This window comes from Raphanus sativus, chromosome 8 (genome assembly GCF_000801105.2).
Source record: "Raphanus sativus cultivar WK10039 chromosome 8, ASM80110v3, whole genome shotgun sequence".
In the NCBI taxonomy this organism is placed as follows: domain Eukaryota; kingdom Viridiplantae; phylum Streptophyta; class Magnoliopsida; order Brassicales; family Brassicaceae; genus Raphanus; species Raphanus sativus.
Genome location: NC_079518.1, coordinates 18,670,526 through 18,683,672, shown reverse-complemented (window position 1 = coordinate 18,683,672; position 13,147 = coordinate 18,670,526). Strand labels below are relative to the sequence as shown.

The window sequence follows — 13,147 nt, the reverse complement described above, 5'->3', positions numbered from 1 at the left end:
GTTTTATAGACCTTTATAAACTATGATTAATGAATTTATATACTCATAGATAATTATTAAGGGTTTCTTCAAATCTTTATAAATGATTTTATAAATCCTTATAAATAACTTTTAAATATTTTATCAAGCTAAAGAACACGTGCATGCTTTGTAAAAAGATGATATACATGGCAGATTCTATAGCACATGCGTACAGCAAGCAAGGCTTCACCGCTTCAGACTTTTGTAAATGGTTTTATAAACCATTATAAATATTTTTTATTTCTTATCAATAATCATAAATAATTATAAATAATTTACAAAATTATAAAAATTATAAAACACTTATAAAATCTTTGGAAGATTTACTTATAACTTTTGTAAGGATTTGTAAATTCTTCTAAATGATTTGTTAACTCTTATAAATTATATTATGAAGATTGTGAAACTCTAATAATATTTTTATAAACCCTTATATCATATAAGTTATATGTGGATTTATAAAATCTTTAAAATTATTTGTAAATTCTTATAAACATTTATAAAGTCTTATAAATGATTTTATAAACTCTTATTGGCATAAAAACATAAATTGGCACAGTTTAAAAAAGCCAAATTGAAACAGAGGTCAACATTTTTTAGGCAACAGAACAAAGGTCAACATAAAAAAAATAAAAACTAATGAAAGCGGTGAGTTGAGACACACGTCAAGGAGATAAGCCTTGCTTGAAACACGTCAATCAACACTTGTTTGCTTCTGAAGATACGGCAAGCTCCGACTTCCATAACTCCTTCAATCTCTTCTAAATTTTCAATCTTCAAACTTCAAATACTAATTAAGATATTCTATAAACAATATAAAAGATGTGGGATCATTACAACAATGTTCGTGCTTCATAATCCCAAACCTTAATACTATGTTTGTTAATATTTTTAGTAATGTCTAAAATAAACAATCTCAACACTGCAAGTAATAGACACTACATCTCAACACTAGAAGTAATAGACACTACTACTCTATTGCTAAATCGTTCTTCTTTATAAAAGACTTATAATCGTCGAGTTGTACTTTTAACAATATCCAGAAATCCAGATTTATAAGGGATTATAATTCTGTAAAAATGCAGTGTTCGCTATTCCAAAATCTTAATCTCAACTCTGCAAGTAATAGACACTACATCTCAACACTAGAAGTAATAGAACACTACTCTCTATTGCTAAATTTTCTTCTTTATAAAGACTATAAATCGTCGAATTGTACTTTAACAGTATCCAGAAATCCAGATTTATAAGGGATTATAATCTATAAAAAAATGCAGTGTTCGCTATCCAAAATCTTAATCTCAAACACTGCAAGTAAATACACTACATCTCAACACTAGAATAATAGACACAACTCCTCAATTGCTAAATCGTTTTTCTTTATAAAGACTTATAATCGTCGAGCTGTATTTTTACACAATATCCAGAAATCCAGATTTATAGGGATTATAATTTCTGTAAAAATGCAGTGTTCGCTTTCCAAAATCTTAATCTCAACACTGCAAGTAATAGACACTACATCTCACACTAAAGTAATATTAACACTACTCCTCTATTGCTCAATCGTTCTTATTTATAAGACTTATAAATCGTCGAGTTGTACTTTTAACAATATCAAGAAATTCAGATTTTTAAGGGATTAAATTCTGTAAAAAGTGCAGTGTTAGCTATTCCAAAATCTTAATCTCAACTTGAACTCCAAATCAACCTTTTGCCTTTTGGATAAAAGCAAATGTTTACTAACGTTCGTTGTTTCAGATTTCGTCAGAAATACACAAAATCGAAAGGAGATATACGCATACCAGGTGGGAAACTGAACAGGTTGAAGGATCCGACATCTGATCCACGGTGTGTGAGAGAGGGACGAGATGACGATTGCGTGAGAAGAGAATCCGTGTGTTAGCTCGTCGGAGATCTCAACGGAACGATGACGATGACTTTCGATGATGACGACTACGACGATCATGACGACGACGACGATGACTTTCGATGACGACGACGGATCCGGAGGAGAGAAACGATGTCTCGACAGAGAGAAGAAGGTAACGACGGAGAGAGGTGATATGTTAGAGATAGGGTAGGGTTAATTTAGTCTTTTTCACACTACTGAAAAGTGTATTTGTGAAAATGTCCCTAAAAATGGTGGTAAACTTGAATGTGGTACTACACAAAGTGTAGTTATGAAATTTCCCCTTAATAAAAACTTGGCATATGGGGTTTTCATAAGCCAAATACATCATGCATAATATATTTAAATTACAATATGTTTCTTTTTTGTTCTACACAAAAAAATATATTAATTGCTAATATAACATCAACACATATTTCATAATGAATATAATATTTAAAAAACATTAAAAGTAGGTAATAAATACTTAATTAGTGACATAAACTACACTTAGATACTATGAAGAAGATAGTGAAAACAAATGCAATTAATATCTTTGGAGATACCCCATTTTTTATGAAATTTCTTAATTTTTAGTGTTCTATTTTTATTTATATCGTATATACATAATACACACATATATATACATAGTAGCATTAATTTGCACAAAATAAAATTTCATTAAAATATCCGTGAGCTAATAACTTGGATTGTAGTAAAAATAAAATTAAAATAAATTCCTTACCGTATAAATACTTTATCATATTATTTTATCATTGGTTTCAAATATTATTCTCTTTTCCTTATAGAAGATATCTTCTTAATATACAGTTGTTATTTGTTACTGATTTTGCAAGGTCAATTGGTATAGGTTTAGATTATTATCATGATTGAATATTACTAATTTAGTCAAAATTAATTTAATTGTATTATATTATTTATTTTTAATATACATATATTTGATGTTAGGATTATCCAATAGTTTATTTAATAAAAACTTGGCATCTGAGGTTTCATACATGTATGTTATTATTTTAGTTCAGTTGAATCTTAGAAATTTAATTTTTAATGTTGTATAATAAAGCATTAATTTGCAATATCACTAATAGAGAATTTTATTTTAGTATTTATTTCTAGTTTTATTTCTATAACCATTTTCAGGTTAACATAAGACAAATATGTCATACAGAATATATTTAGACTACAAATGTTTATGGTTGATATTTAAATTTATATATCTCATATGATGAATTAATATTTTATTTCCTTTAAGCAAAGATTTTTTTTTCATGTAATTTCAGGTTGCTAACTGTTTTGGATCTTATTACAGTATTCCTGACACTATTACAAAAATTATTATATCTAATAATGTTAGTTTCCTTTTTGACCTACAACAACATTTTCCAGAACTACAATCGCCAACTAACTGAATGGTCATAGCTGCACAAAAGTTCTCACATGCTTGGTCATTTGGTTTACACGGAATATTATCGTAGCATTTTTGTAGTCTTGTTTTACTTCAAAGTCTGTTTAAAATCAAAATGATTACAATGTTGACAGTTTATAAAAAAGAAATATATGAGTATAAATAAAATGTAAACAGTAAAGTGAAATTAAATACCTGGGTAGCAATGAACATTAGATACTATGAAGAAGATAGTGAAAACAAATGCGATCAATATGTTTTGGAGATAGCCATTTTGTATGAACTTTCTTAATTTTTTTAGTGTTCTGTTTTGATTTATATTGTTATATATAATAACATAAATTTTCATAAAAGGAATATTTCATTGACGAAGAAGGAAAATTTCATCAAAATATCCTTGAGGTTAATTTCTTGGTTTATAGTCAAAATAATATTAAAATAAATTCCTTACTTTATAATATTTCATCTTTGGTTTCAAATGTTATTCTCTTTTTTATAGAAAATATCTTGTCAATATATGTTTTATTTTGTTACTGATTTGCAAGTTCTATCGGTTATAGATTATTTCCTTAGTTTAAATCAAAAAGTTAATTTATATTATATATTAATATTATAAATTAATATTTAAAAAAATATATATATTTAGTTTTAGACGAATCCAAAATTTATTTAATGAAAACTTGGCATATGGGTTTTTCATAAGCCAAAACATCATGCATAATATATTTAAATTACAATATGTTTATGGTTTTGTTCTACACAAAAAAATTATTAATTGCTAATATAACATCAACACATATTTCATAATGAATATAATATTTAAAATATACATTAAAAGTAGGTAATAAATACTTAATTAGTGACATAAACTACACTTAGATACTATGAAGAAGATAGTGAAAACAAATGCAATTAATATCTTTTGGAGATACCATTTTTTATGAAATTTCTTAATTTTAGTGTTCTATTTTTATTTATATCGTATATACATATATACACACATATATATATAGTAGCATTAATTTGCACAAAATAAAATTTTCATTAAAATATCCGTGAGCTTAATAACTTGGATTATAGTAAAAATAAAATTAAAATAAATTCCTTACCGTATATACTTTATCATATTATTTTATCATTGGTTTCAAATATTATTCTCTTTCCTTATAGAAGATATCTTGTTAATATACAGTTTGTTATTTGTTACTGATTTGCAAGGTCAATTGGTTATAGGTTTAGATTATTATTATGATTGAATATTACCTAAGTTTTAGTCAAAATTATTAATTTGTATTATCATTATTATTTATTTTTAATATACATATATTTGATGTTAGGATTATCCAATAGTTTATTTAATAAAAACTTGGCATCTGATTTTTCATACATGTATTTATTATTAGTTCAGTAGAATCTTAGAAATTTTAATTTTTAATGTTGTATAATAAATGCATTAATTTGCAATATCACTAATAGAGAATTTTATTTTGAGTATTTATTTCTAGTTTTATTTCTTATAACCATTTTCAGGTTAACATAAGACAAATATGTCATACAGAATATATTTAGACTACAATATGTTATGGTTGATATTTTAAATTTATATATCTCATATGGTGAATTAATATTTTTTATTTCCTTTAAGCAAAGATTTTGTTTTCATGTAATTTCAGGATGCTAATTGTTTTGGATCTTTATTACAGTATTCCTCACACTAGTACAAAAATTATTATATCTAATCATTTAGTTTGGCCTTTTTGACCTACAACAACATTTTCCAGAACTACAATCGCCAACTAACTGAATGGTCATAGCTGCACAAAAGTTCTCACATGCTTGGTCATTTGGTTTACACAGAATATGTGCGTAGCATTTTTGTAGTCTTGTTTTACTTCAAAGTCTGTTTAAAATCAAAATGATTACAATGTTGACAGTTATAAAAAAAAGATAAATATATGAGTATAAATAAAAAGTAAACAGTAAAGTGAAATTAAATACCTGGGTAGCAATGAACATTAGATACTATGAAGAAGATAGTGAAAACAAATGCGATCAATATGTTTTTGGAGATAGCCATTTTGTATGAACTTTTCTTAATTAATTTTTTTTAGTGTTCTTTTATTGTTATATATATAATAACATAAATTTTCATAAAAGGAATATTTCATTGACGAAGAAGGAAAATTTCATCAAAATATCCTTGAGGTTAATTTCTTGGTTTATAGTCAAAATAATATTATAATAAATTCCTTACTTTATAATATTTCATCTTTGGTTTCAAATGTTATTCTCTTTTTTATAGAAAATATCTTGTCAATATATGTTTTGTTATTTTGTTACTGATTTTGCAAGTTCTATCGGTTATAGATTATTTCCTTAGTTTAAGTCAAAAATTTAATTTATATTATATATTTACTAATATAAATTTAATATTTTTTAAAAAAAATATACATTTAGTTTTAGATGAATCCAAAAGTTTATTTAATAAAAACTTGGCATATGAGGTTTTTCATAAGCCAAATACATCATGCATAATATATTTAAATTACAATATGTTTATGGTTGTTTTGTTCTACACAAAAAATATTATTAATTGCTAATATAACATCAACACATATTTCATAATGAATATAATATTTAAAATATACATTAAAAGTAGGTAATAAATACTTAATTAGTGACATAAACTACACTTAGATACTATGAAGAAGATAGTGAAAACAAATGCAATAAATATCTTTTGGAGATACCCATTTTTTATGAAATTTCTTAATTTTTAGTGTTCTATTTTTTATTTATATCGTATATACATATATACACACATATATATATATATATATAATATATATATAGTAGCATTAATTTGCACAAAATAAAATTTTCATTAAAATATCCGTGAGCTTAAAACTTGGATTATAGTAAAAATAAAATTAAAATAAATCCTTACCGTATAATACTTTATCATATATTTTATCATTGGTTTCAAATATTATTCTCTTTTCCTTATAGAAGATATCTTGTTAATATACAGTTTGTTATTTGTTACTGATTTTGCAAGGTCAATTGGTTATAGGTTTAGATTATTATTATGATTGAATATTACCTAAGTTTTAGTCAAAATTAATTAATTTGTATTATTATTATTATTATTTATTTTTAATATACATATATTTGATGTTCGTATTATCCAATAGTTTATTTAATAAAAACTTGGCATCTGAGGTTTTTCATACATGTATGTTATTATTTTAGTTCAGTAGAATCTTAGAAATTTTAATTTTTAATGTTGTATAATAAATGCATTAATTTTCAATATCACTAATAGAGAATTTTATTTTGAGTATTTATTTCTAGTTTTAATTTCTTATAACCATTTTCAGGTTAAAATAAGACAAATATGTCATACAGAATATATTTAGACTACAATATGTTTATGGTTGATATTTTAAATTTATATATCTCATATGGTGAATTAATATTTTTTATTTCCTTTAAGCAAAGATTTTTTTTTCATGTAATTTCAGGATGCTAATTGTTTTGGATCTTTATTACAGTATTCCTGACACTAGTACAAAAATTATTATATCTAATCATTTAGTTTGGCCTTTTTGACCTACAACAAAATTTTCCAGAACTACAATCGCCAACTAACTGAATGGTCATAGCTGCACAAAAGTTCTCACATGCTTGGTCATTTGGTTTACACGGAATATTGTCGTAGCATTTTTTGTAGTCTTGGTTTACTTCAAAGTCTGTTTAAAATCAAAATGATTACAATGTTGACAGTTACAAAAAAAGATAAATATATGAGTATAAATAAAAGTAAACAGTAAAGTGAAATTAAATACCTGGGTAGCAATGAACATTAGATACTATGAAGAAGATAGTGAAAACAAATGCGATCAATATGTTTTTGGAGATAGCCATTTTGTATGAACTTTTCTTAATTTTTTTAGTGTTCTGTTTTGATTTATATTGTTATATATATAATAACATAAATTTTCATAAAAGGAATATTTCATTGACGAAGAAGGAAAATTTCATCAAAATATATACGTCTGAAATAAAAAACGCTAATTGACAATTTCTGTATAGGAAAACTAATCTTTTCTTTTGACTCATTTTTTTTTGAGTTTTTAACCCCACATCTGCATTTTATCTACGAAAATGCCATTAACCCTTTTTTTTTTTTTTTCGAAAATGGCTTCTTTACTGTCTCAACCTCATTTTCTTCAAGTATTTACAATATTGCCACTGCCATGAATAGTGGGAACAACCTTGTACGAACTGTTTGGAGCTTTTAATGCCCTTTAATGCACGTAAATCTCTTTACACTCTCTCTGTTTCAATTGTTATGAACTAAAAACAACATTTCTTTCACTTTCTCTCCATATTCATCCAAAAAACTGAAGCTTTTGATTCAAAATATGGTCGATGGTTGACAGAGCCATATTTCTTTCGTTTTGACTTACGGTTGCTTTCGTTTGAGGTTCTGGGTGGTTGGAGAAGACCCTGTGTGCAAACGAAGTCATCTCACCTAGTTTAAGGTACGAATTTGAATTTTTTTCAAAATCTGTTCGCGTAGAAGACTTACAAGTAAGTCATCTGTATGTAGAAGACTTACTGATGAGTCTTCTGGTCAAACAGACGACTTAAACTAAGTCGTCCAGCTTTGTTTGTTGAAAAAAAACACTCCAGACGACTTATATAAGTCGTCTACGAGAAACATGCTAGTTTTGCATTTGACCGAATCGTGTAAGATCTTTGACTATTTCTGGACGACTTATAATTCAGTCGTCTTTCGGAAAGTTAAAATTTCAATATTTTATTAAACTAGACGACTTACGTGTAAGTCGTCTTAGGTTAGTTTTGTAGTTAAAAAATAAAACTTCATAATTTAACTTTTACCAGACGACATAATATAAAGTCGTCCCGTCAGAAGACTTAATTTAAAGTCGTCCGGGGAAAGCAAAGTCGTCCAGAATTTTTCCCAATTAAGTCGTCCAAACCTTGCTTATCCCGGACGACCTTAAATTAAGTCGTCTAACTGGACGACTTTTAGTTAAGTCGTCTGGAGAAAGTTAAATTTCAAGTTTTATTTTTCAATTACAAAACTAACCTAGGACGACTTACACGTAAGTCGTCTAGTTTGAATAAAATATTGAAATTTTTACTTTCCAGAGACGACTGAATTATAAGTCATCCAGAAATAGTCAAAGATCTGACACGATTCGGTCAAATGCAAAACTAGCCCGTTTTTCGTAGACGACTTATATATAAGTCGTCTGAAATTTTTTTTTTAACAAACAAAGCCGGACGACTTAGAATTAAGTCGTCCCTTTTAATTTTCAATTGCAAAAGTGACCTCTTTAGACGACTTACCTTTAAGTCTTCTGGACGACTTAAATCTAAGTCGTCTGCGATAATGTTTATTGAACTTCTTCATTTTCTCTATGTTTACTAATGTGTTTTATTTTGAATATTTGCAGATGATTTTTAAGTTACATGCAGTGTATGGAGAATGGTTGTTGAGAGATTTCCGTTGGGATTTTGTGGTTGATGATCTCAAAGGAGCAAGATTGTTTTTATTGAATGAAGATTCAACACATGCTGAACTTGTTGCAATGGCTCAAGAAGATTATAACCTGGACATGAGATCAGTGACTGTGGAGATTAGCTACTCATTACCAGCAGAAATGATGATGACTCCAGGCAGTCCTCCCATTCATGTTACAAGTGATAGACAAGTTCGAAACTTGCTCGAGATACTCAAAACGCATAGAGTATGTCTTTGTGTATCAAGCCGCAGCAAGGTGGAAACGGTTTCAGAGAAAAGAGAAGAAGCTGGTGAATGGGAAGAAGATGTTGGTGATAATGATGAAGCTGGTGAATGGGAAGAAGATGTTGGTGATAATGATGAGGCTGATGAATGTTTTGAAGATGTTGGTGATAATGAGTCTGTTGAAGATGAAAATCAAGATGGGGAGGAGGAAAATGGGGAGAATGAAAATGGGGAGGAGAATGCTGATAACACTATTGTTGGTGAAACGGATCAGAATGGTGGGGATTACAGTCTTTATGGAAAGGTTCTAGATGAGGACGAGGAAGATGATGATAATATTTGTTTTGAAGAAATTAAAAAGACATATGCTAAGACAAATGCTATTGAAGGAGGAAAATCGGATTGTACCAGCATCTATGTCAACCAGAGTTTTGTTAGCAAGGATGCACTGCTTTCAGAGCTGCGGTTGACAGCAGTGAGGGGTAGGTTTTCTTTCAGAATATACAAATCAACAAAAACTCTCCTTGTGGCAATATGTCGGGTTAGCGGTTGTGGATGGAAGATCAGAGCGAGTGTGAAACATGGGCCAAACACGTTTTGGGTAACAAAGTATGTGGAAAAACATTTATGCTCAATTGGAGACCGAATCGCTCAGCGGAGACACTGTACTCCAAAGTATGTTGGTAGTCTTTTCATTGATCGTGTTGGGATCATTGATGGGATAACTCCACAGCATATCACTGATGCAATGAAGAACATGTTTGGCATGACGCTTGATTACACCACTTCATACTGAGCACTGTTATATGCACAGAAATTGGTGAGAGGATCAGCAGAAGAAGGGTATTCGCGTCTGCCTTCATATCTCGAGCAAATCTCCATTGCAAATCCTGATTCTATCACGGCTATAGAACTTGATTCTAAGAAAAGATTTAAGTATCTATTTCTCTCTTTTGGAGCTTCTATCAAAGGTTTTAAGTATCAGAGAAGGGTCATTGTGGTGGATGGAACTCACCTAAGTGGAAAGTATGGAGGTGTTATGTTAGTTGCAGCCGCACAAGATGGCAATTTTCAGATATTCCCATTGGCTTTTGGGATCGTGGATGCTGAAGATGAACCTTCTTGGGAATGGTTTTTCACAAAATTGGCTAGTTGTATATCTCATGACAAGCCTCTGGTGATAGTCTCTGACCGGCACGCGGCCATTAAAAGTGCGTGTGAGAAGGTGTTTCCTTGGGCAACCCGAGGAATATGTTATTATCACCTTCAAGATAACATTGTCAAAAAGTTTAAAGGGAAACATCTCATGTACTTGGTGAAAGGGGCTGCTTATGCGCACACGGTTTACGATTTTAACCGGTACATGGCTGAGATACAGAGTGCAAACCCGGAACTTGCAACGTATTTGGAGAAGGCCGACGCCAAGCTATGGTCAAGGGTTTATTGTAAGGGGAACAGGTTCAACATAAAAACAAGCAACATCGCTGAATCTATTAATTCCGCACTGAAGCGAGCAAGAGGATTTCCGATTCCGTTCCTGCTGGAGTTCATAAGGCAGAAGTTAGGAAAATGGTATTGGAAAAGGAGACAAGATGCTTTGAGTCTCCCAACTGTACATAGCCGGGGTGTTGAATACTTGCTTGCTGTTCGATCAGAGATAGCGGATACGATGACGGTCGAACCAATTGATGGATGGCGTTTCTTTGTCAAAGGTGGCAAAATGGACTGTGTGGTTGATTTGGAACATGTAAAGTGTGATTGTGGTGTCTATGGAGTGGAGAAAATACCTTGCTCTCATGCTATAGCAGCTGGAACACATGCTGGTGTGCATATCGACACACTTGTATGTCCACTTTACTCAAAGAATCATCTGTATGCAGGATACTCAGAGAATATATATCCTATCGTGTCACAACATATTGAAGAACGAGAATGCTTTCCTCCAAACGTAAAGCGTGGTCCGGGGAGACAGAAGAAATCAAGATGGCAATCTTGGTTGGAGCTATCTAGGATGAGAGGACACAAACCCAGGAAGAAACACAGGGCACAGAGATGCTCAAACTGCAAGGAAACTGGCCATACGAAACCACAATGTACACAACCAGTTGACTAGTTGTCCAGACGACCTAAATTTAAGTCGTCCAGTCTTGATTACCCGTCCAGACGACTAATTTCTAAGTCGTCCAGTGTTTCGTCTACCTTCTACGAAGTCGTCCAGTGTATTAGACTACCTTCTACTATCCCTTCAAGTGTATTTTTTTAGACGACCTTTTACGAAGTCATCCAGTGTATTTAAGTCGTCCAGTGTTTAGACTACCTTCTACTATCCCTTCAAGTGTATTTTTTTCAGACGACCTTTTACGAAGTCGTCCAGTGTATTTTATTTTTAGACTACCTTCTACTATTTTTAGACTACCTTATTTGTAAGTCGTCCAAACCTTCCAGACGACTTATTTGTAAGTCGTCCAGCTGGAAAACCTTCCAGACGACTTATTTGTAAGTCGTCCAGCTGGAAACCTTCCAGACGACTTATTTGTAAGTCGTCCAGCTGGAAAACCTTACACAAGTTAGAAAATCTATACAAGTTAGAAAATCTATACAAGTTAGAAAATCAAATAAATCATACATGCCCACAAACATACAAATAGATTTGTGTATACAAATAGTTCAAATATACAAATCGATTTGTGTATACAAATAGTTCAAATATACAAATAGATTTGTATATCTATACAAGTTAAAAAATCTATACAAGTTAGATTTGTGTATCTAATCATACATGCCCACAAACATACCACCATCCTCATTATCTTTCAAATGCTGATCAACAAGCTCCGTCCATATAACCACAGCCATATTATCCCTCATAGTCTTCGCATTGGACCTAGCAAAGTCTTTAGGGCTAAAGGGGACCCCAAGAGCATGACATTCAATGTACTTTGCAGCGTACACGCCACAATCACCATTGTTGGCCGTGGGTACATCTTTCAGCAGTCTCTCATATGTGTATCGCTCCAACCCATGCATCTGGTCTCCGCACTCCACAATCAGATAAGGGACCATCTCGAGAAAAGGCTCCATTATCTCATCCCATCTTTCTGGTATGGTAGTTGAAGGTATGCTGTCCCAGACGACTATGTGCCTCTTAGGGATTGATATCCAAATAGCAACCCAATGTTTGTTGTCCAAGTTCAGTGGCGCATAGATATCATCAATGTCCACCCCCCACTTCTTGTTTGATTGGCAAAATGAAGGCATTGATCCGTCATACAAACTCGCCGCCCCACTAGGTAGCATTCTTCCTAAACCATTGTGATCAGACGACGATGCTTTGAAGAACAGACACTGTTCTCTCCAAGACTGGGTAAAGTTGTGATCCAGGAAGCACATTCGCTCGCTCCGAAAACATTGTGGGTTCTCCTTATACCTCTGCCTTAGCACATTCATCCAAGCATCTATATGCTGCATATAAAATAATACAAGTTAGAACCTTCCAGACGACTTATTTGTAAGTCGTCCAGCTGGAAAACCTTCCAGACGACTTATATATTTACAAATCTATACAAAGACAAGTTACCAGACGACTTAAAGATAAGCAGAAGACTTACTACGTCTTCCAGCCATGCTTTGGGTGTCCGGAGTTTATGATACCACCAAGTTGGTGATGTACGTGGTTTGTCCTCTAGCTTAGTTAAATAATCACTGCAAACAAAAAGCAATCACTTTTGGTAGACTAAATCAAGCTATTATGGGTAAAGCAATCACTTACGGATCAGTTTTCAACCAATCAGCGAGCTCCTTCAACTTAGGTCTGTTTAGTGTGGGAAATGGATTATACTTTCCCACTCTAAGGAGTTTCCTTCTCTCTGCCGTATAAGGAGATATCTGCGTGGGAGCAGGTTTCTTCGTTCGTTCACTCCTTGCACGCACAGCAGCAGTGGGAGCTGTTTTGTCCAATACAACCAGGCTCGGTTGTTGATCGTTGGAAGCGAAGCTCGGTTGTTGATCGTTGGAAGCGAAGCTCGGTTGG

The 13,147-nt window shown here is 31.3% G+C and overlaps 1 pseudogene; it reads left to right on the top strand.

The window, feature by feature from the left end:
* LOC130499028 (uncharacterized) overlaps positions 1-13,147 on the top strand; it is a 127,445-nt pseudogene that overhangs the window by 72,235 nt on the left and 42,063 nt on the right.